This window comes from Rhineura floridana, chromosome 17 (genome assembly GCF_030035675.1).
Source record: "Rhineura floridana isolate rRhiFlo1 chromosome 17, rRhiFlo1.hap2, whole genome shotgun sequence".
Taxonomy (NCBI): Eukaryota; Metazoa; Chordata; class Lepidosauria; order Squamata; family Rhineuridae; genus Rhineura; species Rhineura floridana.
In genome coordinates, this window is record NC_084496.1 from 21,800,671 (window position 1) to 21,812,748 (window position 12,078).

The window sequence follows — 12,078 nt, forward strand, 5'->3', positions numbered from 1 at the left end:
CCTTCTGAGTGAGGTGCGATTAGCTCTCTCCTTGCCGTCTTTCCGGCGACAAGTAAAGACTGTTTTATTTCAACGGGCATTTGGGATAGAGAACAACCAGGATTAAGTGTCATAGGATTGGTGACTATATTATATGATTTTATTATTTTAAATATTTTAATATTTTATTATTCTAAATTGAGTTTTTCAATGTATGTTTTATGGTTTTAATTTTTCTCATAGTTTAATTCTTTTTTAATAATATGCTCTGTATGTTTTAATGGTGTTGTTTTGAGTTGTAAGCCGCTCTGAGTCCCACTGGAAACAGGGCGGGGTCGAAATAAAGTTTATTATTATTATAATTATTTATATACCGCCCCATAGCTGAAGCTCTCTGGGTGGTTTATAACAATTAAGAACATTAAAAACAAGTATACAAATTTAAAACCATACCAAATTAAAACCCACATCTACTGAGTTTTAAGGCAGATGCAGCTAAGACAGGTACCAACAATGTCAACTTTTCCTCTCTTATAAAAACATCTTTCTTTTCACAGTGGCCAGCCAGATGCGCATGGGAAGCCTGCAAGCAGGACTTGAGTGCAAGAGCACTCTCCCCTCCTGCAGTTTCCAGCAACTGGTATTTGGAAATACGTGGAGGCAGAGCATAGCCATTGCGGCTAGCAGCCACTGAAAGCCTTATCTCCAATGTATTTGTTTTTTCCTCTTTTAAAGCCACCCAAGTTGGTGGCCATCACTGCCTCTTGTGGGAGCAAATTCCATATTTTAACTATGCACTGCATGAAGAAGAACTTTCTTTTGCTTGGCTCAGTAGTGTAGTGGCAAATTCAGAAGTGTAGGGTCCCTTCATGTTAGTCACAGCCATTGCTCCCCCCTTTTTTGCTGTGGGATTGAGAATGAGATCCTTGTTAATGCCTTCTCCCACAACAGCAGCCATCCCTCGGAGTTAATCAGCATAAAAGAGGAGAGGGTTGCTACTGACAAGAGTCTTCTCAGTAGCTGACTTACCTCCTTTCACTCTAATTGGCTCCAATCAGCAGGAAAGAACAAAGAAGCATGTTAGAAGATTCTTCTCAACGGCTACTACACTCCCCTTTTATGCTGATTGTCTAGTAGGATGCTGGAGACATACGGCCCTGCTCCCCAAAAGGATAGGGGTCTAAGACCCCTTGACACCCTGGACGACTACACCTCTGTTCTGAATCTTCCAACATTCAGCTTAATTGAATGTCCACAAGTTCTAGTGTTATGACTGTCCACTTTCTCCAGCAACGCATAATTTTATATACTTCCATCACATCACTTCTCATTCATCTCTTCTCTAAACTAAAAAGCCCCAAATGCTGCAACCTTTCCTCACAGGGCAGTCGCTCCATCCCCTTGATCCTTTTCAAGAGACACTGCCTTGGCATTAACACTTTTAAGTGGCCCCAACTCAGTGGCAGAACACCTCTTTCGCATATAGATGGCAAGCCTTGGCACCTCCAGTTTAAAAGGGCCAAGTGTTGGGGGGGGGAACCCTCCCTCAGACCCTGGGAAGCCACTGCCGCTCAGGAGCAGACCAGGTGCAAGCCATGATGCAAAATCCAGCAATCAGCTAATCATCAGCACTGTGCCCAGGGCTTTGCCAGCGCCACCTATCAGCTGATTGCTGCTGCCTGCAAGTCCCCTTTGGCCCAGCTATGTTCACGTGCCCCACAAGTGATGTCATATCAGGTGGAGGGCCGGTGGGTGTTGCTTGGCCAAAATGGCCTTGCGGGCCAAATGAGGAGCACTGATGGGCCTAATTAGGTCCACAGGTCAGAGGTTCTCTGCCCTGGCATAAACTGGAGGCACTGAGCCACTAGACTGGGTCTGCCCTCAGCCACCCCCATTCCCACCTGCCTGCCTTCCAGCTTCCAGCCAATCCAGGGGGTTGCTCTGGTTGTCTGCTTCCTTCTCCTCACTCTCAGGGTTGCCCTTGTACAACTCAGCAGTGAGAAAGACGGAGGCAAACCTAGACTGAGTTGGCGCTACCTGTCATTGGCTCCGGCTCCACCTCTCGTTGGGCTCCCTGCCTTCCGCCCCACCAGTCTCAATGGGTAACAACCAGCACTGAAACCGACGAGAGGCTCAGATGCATGGATGCCAGCTCAGGTGCCACAGGCTGCACCCATGCGTTGCCAGCATAGGAGAAGCAAGCCGTACCAATGGAAGCAGCAGATTCACAAGCAGGATCCACCTTCTCCTGCACAAACTTATAATCACCCTCAGAGGCGCTTCTCCAAGCTCCCCTCACTTTCTGGATTGAGGTGGATCTGGATTTAGCTACATCTGCTTTGCTTTGGAACGGGACTGACTCCAATGGATTGATTATTTATTATTTGCCCAGGCCTTTTACTGTAACGATGCAAAGGCCTTTCCTGTATAATCACCTGCTGAGCTCTAACTGGGGTAATCTAAATACAATACATACCAGGTCGGCCTGGCAGACCTTCACCCACACAGAAAACTATTTTGCCAGCTGTCTGTACCCAACATGTAATGAAATCCTCCCCCCCTTACCTCTAGGCAGGATGAGACAGAACAAACAAGCTACAAAAGGGTACTTGTTGGCATGGGCTATGAACATAAGAAAGAGCCTTGCTGGATCAGGCCAAAGGCCCATCTAGGCCACCTTCCGGTTCTTACAGTGGCCCACTACGGGAAGCCTTGAAAGCAGAACCTGAACACAACAGCACTCTCCACGCTAGAGATAGATCCCTTGCTGGTGCCTCCAATGAGATTCCATGCTCATTCATTTGCATCCTTGGCCATCAGGGCTCATCCATGCACGGCTGGTCTCCGGTCCTCCTCCATTCTGTCCCTAGCCTGCCCCACTAGTTATCCCATTACCACCTGCACTGGGGTGTGCATGCAAGCACACATGTGTATCACCCCACCACCAGCCAGGCAACCAGTCAGAGTAATGAAGGTGCACATCCCACCCACCAGGAACAAGTGGCTAGTCCTTAATGAGAAAGGGACATTACCTAGTTCAATCCTGCCTAGCATCTTCTCACCGAGTAGCCCTGCGGCAAATAATCCCAGAAAAGTGGCCTCCCCTTTCCCTGATAGGCACAGAGAAAGCACTTAGCACATGCTCAGGGCACTCTTTATGTCACATATTTCATATCTGAGCCAGGAGGTTGGGAGATGCATCCAGGGTCTAAACGCAGGTGCCAATGAAGCCCTAAGAGCAGCTGACATGTACAGCCTCTTTGTCATTCTGGAGGAAGCAGGAAGACAGACAGACAGACCCTTCAGCAAAGCCGGGTCAGCCAGAGGTCTCTTTAGCCAAGCATTCTGGCTCCAGTACCATCGGCCAGTCAGACCCACACACACACAGGCAGTTTAGACACAGCCTGTGAGGGGGGTGACTTTTCTCCAGCTTTACCGTCGGAGAGAAGAGACTCTGGGGGTCAAAACCCCTGAAATAACTCTCCCACTCCATCTTCATTGGGGAAGGCACTTTGGACATACTCAGGCGCACTGCCCCCCCCCCCGCTTCACGTTTTCCAGGGTTAAAGCCCTGGCGCTAGCGGAACCCCGATCCTAGCAGCAGTAGACTTCCCCTGCCCATGGAGGCTCCACTCAGGGCTCACCTGACGGGGCACGGCAGCGGCGGCTCCGCCCGTGCCGTTAAGCAGCGGCGTGGTCTCCCCTTGGCCGTCCGGCTCTCCCTCCCGACCCGACCAGGACACCATCTTCGCCACATTCGCCATAGCCAAACCGGCCCGCCGAGACAGGAGGGCGGGGATGCCCAGCAAAGCAGCACAAGGCAGCGGTCATGTGACCTGTCTTTGCAAGCTGGTGGGGGCACGTGACGCACCATCCCTCCTTTCCGCAGCTTCATGGGAGTTGTAGTCCTGGCTGCCTCCTGGCTCATGGTTTTCCCCCGTGCTCTCGCTCCTGGGCACATTATTATTGTTGTTGTTTTCTTGCCGTTACTATTATTATCATCACTGTGTCACTTCATTTTTATTTTCACTTTTTGTGTTTATGATTTTAATAATTTTGGATTTAGGTTTTAAAATTTCGTTTAATTATTTTTCAGAGTTGTTTTAGGAACACAGGAAGCTGCCTTATACTGAGTCAGACTATTTGCCCATCTTGCTCAGTATTGTCTACACTGACTGGCAGCAGCTCTCCAGGGTTCCCTGCAAGGACCTCTCCCAGCCCTACCTGGAGATGCCACTGGGGATTGAACTTGGGACCTTCTGCATGAAAAGCAGATGCTCTGCCCCTGAGCTGTGGCCCTTCCCGTTTACATCAAACGCAGCCCCTTTTTACTCCAAAATCTGGAATTGTTGCGATCGGATGCATTTTTCATTCAAGCCAGCTTCACACCAACTTCAAAATGGTTTGGTCAATAACCCCGTGGCCCCTCCAAGGTGTGTCCAATGTGGGCTGTCCCAAAAGGTCTGGCATCATCAGCAGTGGGGCTGGGTGTATTCCAATCAAACAGCAAAGATGTGTGAAGCCAGGTGCAGATTTGTTTCAAGCCACAACCAGACAAAACGGTCTCGCTGCTTTTTAAGGAACTAGCATCCAGTGCACGTAGGCAAGTCTTTTATCCTGGTCCTAATAAGAACATAAGAACATAAGAAGAGCCTGCTGGATCAGGCCAGTGGCCCATCTAGTCCAGCATCCTGTTCTCACAGTGGCCAACCAGGTGCCTGGGGGAAGCCCGCAAGCAGGACCCGAGTGCAAGAACACTCTCCCCTCCTGAGGCTTCTGGCAACTGGTTTTCAGAAGCATGCTGCCTCTGACTAGGGTGGCAGAGCACAGCCATCACGGCTAGTAGCCATTGATAGCCCTGTCCTCCATGAATTTGTCTAATCTTCTTTTAAAGCCATCCAAGCTGGTGGCCGTTACTGCATCTTGTGGGAGCAAATTCCATAGTTTAACGATGCGCTGAGTAAAGAAGTACTTCTTTTTGTCTGTCCTGAATCTTCCAACATTCAGCTTCTTTGAATGTCCACGAGTTCTAGTATTATGAGAGAGGGAGAAGAACTTTTCTCTATCCACTTTCTCAATGCCATGCATAATTTTATACACTTCTATCATGTCTCCTCTGACCCGCCTTTTCTCTAAACTAAAAAGCCGCAAATGCTGCAACCTTTCCTCGTAAGGGAGTCGCTCCATCCCCTTGATCATTCTGGTTGTCCTCTTCTGAACCTTATCCAACTCTATAATATCCTTTTTGAGATGAGGCGACCAGAACTGTACACAGTATTCCAAATGCGGCCGCACCATAGATTTATACAACGGCATTATGATATCGGCTGTTTTATTTTCAATACCTTTCCTAATTATCGCTAGCATGGAATTTGCCTTTTTCACAGCTGCCGCACACTGGGTTGACATTTTCATCGTGCTGTCCACTACAACCCCGAGGTCTCTCTCCTGGTCGGTCACCGCCAGTTCAGACCCCATGAGCGTATATGTGAAATTAAGATTTTTTGCTCCAATATGCATAATTTTACACTTGTTTATATTGAATTTCATTTGCCATTTTTCCGCCCATTCACTCAGTTTGGAGAGGTCTTTTTGGAGCTCTTCGCAATCCCTTTTTGTTTTAACAACCCTGAACAATTTAGTGTCATCAGCAAACTTGGCCACTTCACTGCTCACTCCTAATTCTAGGTCATTAATGAACAAGTTGAAAAGTACAGGTCCCAATACCGATCCTTGAGGGACTCCACTTTCTACAGCCCTCCATTGGGAGAACTGTCCGTTGATTCCTACTCTCTGCTTTCTGCTTCTTAACCAATTCCTTATCCACAAGAGGACCTCTCCTCTTATTCCATGACTGCTAAGCTTCCTCAGAAGCCTTTGGTGAGGTACCTTGTCAAACGCTTTTTGAAAGTCTAAGTACACTATGTCCACTGGATCACCTCTATCTATATGCTTGTTGACACTCTCAAAGAATTCTAATAGGTTACTGAGACAGGACTTTCCCTTGCAGAAGCCATGCTGGCTCTGCTTCAGCAAGGCTTGTTCTTCTATGTGCTTAGTTAATCTAGCTTTAATAATACTTTCTACCAGTTTTCCAGGGACAGAAGTTAAGCTAACTGGCCTGTAATTTCCGGGATCCCCTCTGGATCCCTTTTTGAAGATTGGCGTTACATTTGCCACTTTCCAGTCCTCAGGCACGGAGGAGGACCCGAGGGACAAGTTACATATTTTAGTTAGCAGATCAGCAATTTCACCTTTGAGTTCTTTGAGAACTCTCGGGTGGATGCCATCCGGGCCCGGTGATTTGTCAGTTTTTATATTGTCCATTAAGCTTAGAACTTCCTCTCTCGTTACCACTATTTGTCTCAGTTCCTCAGAATCCCTTCCTGCAAATGTTAGTTCAGGTTCAGGGATCTGCCCTATATCTTCCACTGTGAAGACAGATGCAAAGAATTCATTTAGCTTCTCTGCAATCTCCTTATTGTTCTTTAGTACACCTTTGACTCCCTTATCATCCAAGGGTCCAATCGTCTCCCTAGATGGTCTCCTGCTTTGAATGTATTTATAGAATTTTTTGTTGTTGGTTTTTATGTTCTTAGCAATGTGCTCCTCAAATTCTTTTTTAGCATCCCTTATTGTCTTCTTGCATTTCTTTTGCCAGAGTTTGTGTTCTTTTTTATTTTCTTCATTCGGACAAGACTTCCATTTTCTGAAGGAAGACTTTTTGCCTCTAAGAGCTTCCTTGACTTTGCTCGTTAACCATGCTGGCATCTTCTTGGCCCTGGTGGTACCTTTTCTGATCTGCGGTATGCACTCCAGTTGAGCTTCTAATATAGTGTTTTTAAACAACTTCCAAGCATTTTTGAGTGATGTGGCCCTCTGGACTTTGTTTTTCAGCTTTCTTTTTACCAATCCCTTCATTTTTGTGAAGTTTCCTCTTTTGAAGTCAAATGTGACCGTGTTGGATTTTCTTGGCAATTGGCCGTTTACATGTATGTTTAATTTAATAGCACTGTGGTCACTGCTCCCAATCGATTCAACAACACTTACATCTCGCACCAGGTCCCTGTCCCCACTGAGGATTAAGTCCAGGGTTGCTGTCCCTCTGGTCGGTTCCATGACCAACTGGTCTAGGGAATAGTCATTTAGAATATCTAGAAACTTTGCTTCTTTGTCATGACTGGAACACATATGAGGCCAGTCTATGTCCGGGTAGTTGAAGTCACCCATTACTACCACATTTCCTAGTTTGGATGCTTCCTCAATTTCATATCTCATCTCAAGTTCTCCCTGAGCATTTTGATCAGGGGGACGATAGATCGTTCCCAGTATTAAGTCCCTCCTGGGGCATAGTATCACTACCCACAATGATTCTGTGGAGGAGTCCGCCTCTTTTGGGGTTTCGAGCTTGCTGGATTCAATGCCTTCTTTCACGTATAGAGCGACTCCGCCACCAGTACGTCCTTCCCTGTCCTTCCGATATAGTTTATATCCAGGGATAACCGTATCCCACTGGTTTTCTCCATTCCACCAGGTCTCCGTTATGCTCACTATATCAATGCTCTCCTCTAAGACCAAGCACTCCAGTTCTCCCATCTTGGTTCGGAGGCTCCTAGCATTAGCGTACAGGCACTTGTAAGCAGTGTCTCTCTTCAAGTGTCTTTGGCACTTGTGGTTTGGCCTGTGGTAATTTTGCTCTTCTGAATTTATATCCTGTGCCCCTGCTCTCACAATGCCTACTTCTAGGCCTGCCCCTTTTAAAATTTCATCATTTCTTTGGTTTTTATCCCAGGGGGAAGGTTTATTCCAAACCGGACCTTTCTCAGCTCCTGTTGGGTTTCCCCCCTCAGTCAGTTTAAAAGCTGCTCTGCTACCTTTTTAATTTTAAGTGCCAGCAGTCTGGTTCCATTCTGGTTCAAGTGGAGCCCGTCCCTTTTGTACAGGCCCGGCTTGTCCCAAAATGTTCCCCAGTGCCTAACAAATCCAAACCCTTCCACCCGACACCATCGTCTCATCCACGCATTGAGACTGCGAAGCTGGGCCTGTCTGGCTGGTCCTGCACATGGAACCGGTAGCATTTCAGAGAAAGCCACCTTGGAGGTCCTGGCTTTCAGCATCCTACCTAGCAACCTAAATTTTGCTTTCAGGACCTCACGGCTGCATTTCCCCATGTCGTTGGTGCCAACGTGCACCACGACCACTGACTCCTTCCCAGCACTGTCTACCAAACTATCTAAACGACGGGCGATATCCGCAACCTTCGCACCAGGCAGGCAAAACACCTTGCGGTCTACGCGCCCATCACACACCCCACTGTCTATGTTCCTAATGATCGAATCACCCACTACAAGGATCCCTCCACCCCCTGGAGATATATCCTCGGCACGAGAGGACAGCTGCTCATCCCCCAAGGAATGGGTCCCTTCTAAGGGATCATTTCCCTCTTCCTCAGCTGGATGCTCTCCTTCCCCGAGACCATCTTTCGCTATGATAGCAGGAGAGCTATCATCGTTGGAGTGGGACACAGCTATAAAATCCCGGAAGGCCTCCTCCACACACCTCTCTGCCTCTCTCAGCTTTTCCAGGTCCGCCACCTTGGCCTCAAGGAAATGAAGTCATTCCCGGAGAGCCAGGAACTCATTGCACCAAGAGCACAACCATGACTTCTGTCTAACAGGCAGATAGTCGTACATGCTGCAGGCGGTGCAAAACACTGGAAAGCCCCCACACCCCTGCTAGCTTCTTACCTGCATAGTTTTGTTTAAGGTTTATTATGTCAATGGGTTGGAGACTGCGGTTTAGTTGAGGTCAGGGAACAGACGGGCAGAGTAGGGGCCCTGGCCTCCTCGCCCTGCTGCCGAACTCGCTCTGCTGCTTAACTCGCCTTGATGCTTTGTCAGCTGGGGCTCCCTCTAGCTCGTGGAGCAGGCTCCCTTGCTAGGGTGCTCTGACTTTATATGTGTGGCTGGTTCCTCCCAGCTACTGCTGCCAGCCAATGATGTGTTACTTGTGTTGGTGTGTGTGTGTTGTTGTGTGAAACAGCATACATTACGTTGGAGTTAAGTTGAGCAAGAAACTTCTTCAGAGCATGTTAAGAGTCTTTATTGAAAGACATTAAGGCCAGAGGCTTAAGAGTAAATACATGTAGAGATTCTTCAGTCACCCCCCTTCTGGTACATCACTCTCCATAGATAAATCACAAAAGACAGCCTCTCAGCTCAGAGGCATAATTCAGAAGACGACAACACACAGACTCTGTTAGAACTTTCCCAGTCGCTATCAGATGGCTACCATAGCAACGGCCCTGGCAGTCCATTCCCAGACAGGGCAAAGACATAACACCCCCTTAACCACAGTTACGTCTTCAAACTTGCAGGCTTCATGGAAAACAACTAGAGACAGTAATGCCTACTGGTCACCAGCCCAACAGTTTCCCCTTTTTCCATTAAGACTGCAAAATACACATGAAATACATCTCCATAATACAAAATCATACAATCATACATTTCTACAATACCTCTTGCAATACATTTCAGTACATTGCATCATACATTTGCAGTTCAGTACAGTTCAAAATTACATCTCAGTACATTTAGCTAAAACTTTATTCAATCAAACTTTGGTTCAACACATGTTAAATAAAGTGTCTCAGGATCCATGTCTACAACTTTATTCATTCCAGGACTTGTTATTAATCCCACAGTAAATCTGTCAGGCGGTTTGCCTAAATTCGCTCTCGTGGAGCGTCTTAAAGGAACCAGAGCTCCGGCTCTCTCTGCCCCCCCCATTTGTGCTTGTGCTTGGCACCGCGTGCCCAGGTTCATCCATTTCCTCTGCTTTTCGTTTCTTTGATCTGCGTTTTCCACAAATGAGCTCATGCAAAGCATCTCTGAGAGGAATTTGTGTACCTTCCACTTTAATGTCAACATCTGGCTTAAATTTCTGTGATTGTGTTTGTGTGTCATTTGTTCCTGTAAGACGAACTGTCTCCCTTTGATCCCAAGGCTTTTCTGAGACTTTAATGCTTCTACTCAGAATTAACTGCTGTGTTTCTGGACACCAAACTCTGTAATATGCATTCTGAAATCCCAAAACAAAACCTTGCTGTGCTCTGGGCGCAAGCTTGCCCCTCCTTTTTCCCTGTGGAATGTGGATCCAGCACCTTGCCCCGAATTTTTGAATGTGTTGTATTCTAGGCTTTCTGCCAGTAAGTTTGTCATAAGGAGACATTCCAATAGCACTGTGTAACACCCTGTTGTGAATGTAATTCGCATAAAGAATTGCTTCTGCCCAGAAAGAATTCCCTAAACTGCAACCCAGCAGCATGGCTCTTATTGCTTCCCCAAGCACCCTATTTTTTCTCTCAGCAGTTCCATTGGAAAATGGGCTGTGTGGAGCAGTGAAATTCTGGTTTATTCGCTTACTCTCCAGAAAGGCACTCAATGCTTTACTCGTGAATTCCCCACCTTGGTCCCAGCGTATTGCCCCCACCGTGACCAAGTGTTGAGTTTCGATTCTCTTAATGAACAGTTTCAGCTTCTGCTCAGCTTCACTTTTATGCTTTAACAGAAAAACATGACAAAATCTTGAAAAATCATCTACCAGTACCATGTAGAATTTTGCACCTCCTCGTGAAGCATTTATTGGCCCTGCTAAATCAACATGAACTAGCTGGTAGGGAGCTGTTGTGGTTCTCTCAGCTTCCCGGTTTATTGGTGCAATAGTCATTTTAGCTTGATTGCAAGAATCACAATCCATTATCTGTCCACAGTCTCTTAAACGCATGTCTTCACTGTGCAAAGGGGTTTTCTTTATCGTGTCAAGGTTTGCATGCCCCAGCCTTTGATGCCATTCATGGATGCAGCCCTGATGTACCTGTGCCTCAGCATTTAACACAGCACACCCTGCTTGACTGCTCTTTATTACAAACTGTGAATCATTAAGGCTTCCCTGCATGCACACTTCATCTCCCCTCATTATAAAACATTGGTCTTTGTGGAACAAAATTGAATAATTACAACTCACCAGTTTTCTAACTGATAAAATATTATGAGCCAATTCTGGAACAAACAAACAGTCTGTCATTATTCCAAGCTTGTCAAATTTCACCAGACCACGAGCTTTTACGGATTTCCGTAATCCATCAGCAAGTAAAACAAAGTCTTTCACTTCTTCTGAAACGTAAAACAAACGTCTGTCATTGATTAATATATGGCTTGCTCCGCTGTCAAGCAACCAGTTAATTTGGTCCAAGTCTTTAGACTTCTGTTTACAAACAAAGTTCACACTGCCTTGCTTCAAGCCTCCGTCCCTGGAGTTTCGCTTGACTGCACAATCTTTACGGAGATGCCCACGAGCCCCACAAGATTTCAGCCGCTGCTGCTCCCGCTTGTTTTCCTGTCTGCTTTCGACAGTCTGCTCCGGTTCGGCACATTTCTCCTCCTTGCTTCTGACAGCTTCCATCGGCTGGGCTCTCTGCGCCTCCTGCCTCCGCTGCCATTCCTGGGACAAATCCTGCAACGCGTCCCACATCTGTTTAGCCGACGGCTCATCTCTCTCACACATCAGTTGAGAATCTGATAGAGCAAAGATTATAAACGCTTGCGCCCTCTGGTCTCGACGCTTCCAGGCCGCGGTCGGTACCGCCGGGGGTGGTTCATCTATAACGTCCCATAAATCCTCTTTTATCAGCAAAGCCCGCATTCTCGGCTTCCAGCTGCCATAATTCTTTTCATTAAGCCGTTCCATCGGCAAGCCTCCCCAGACAGGTTTACAGCCATGTTGCTCACCTCCATCTGGTTCAATCAATCAAGCTGCCCTCTCTGGAACTCCGTCTGCCGTTCAGACCAGCAACTTACTCCCGTGTAATGCGCTGTGGAGCGCAACCATCCTCCGCTACCACTGTTGGTGTGTGTGCGTTGTTGTGTGAAACAGCATACATTACGTTGGAGTTAAGTTGAGCAAGAAACTTCTTCAGAGCATGTTAAGAGTCTTTATTGAAAGACATTAAGGCCAGAGGCTTAAGAGTAAATACATGTAGAGATTCTTCAGTCACCCCCCTTCTGGTACATCTCTCTCCATAGATAAATCACAAAAGAC

The 12,078-nt window shown here is 47.0% G+C and overlaps 1 protein-coding gene across 1 annotated transcript in view; it reads right to left on the reverse strand.

Moving 5' to 3' along the window:
- The window catches only part of LOC133371756 (H(+)/Cl(-) exchange transporter 7-like), a 51,332-nt gene extending 47,528 nt beyond the window's left edge, over positions 1 to 3,804 (reverse strand). The window contains exon 1 of the mRNA XM_061599509.1: positions 3,624 to 3,804. The gene's annotated coding sequence lies outside the window, so the exon portion shown is untranslated. The remainder of the gene's footprint in view (positions 1 to 3,623) is intronic.
- Positions 3,805 to 12,078: the final 8,274 nt, after the last annotated feature.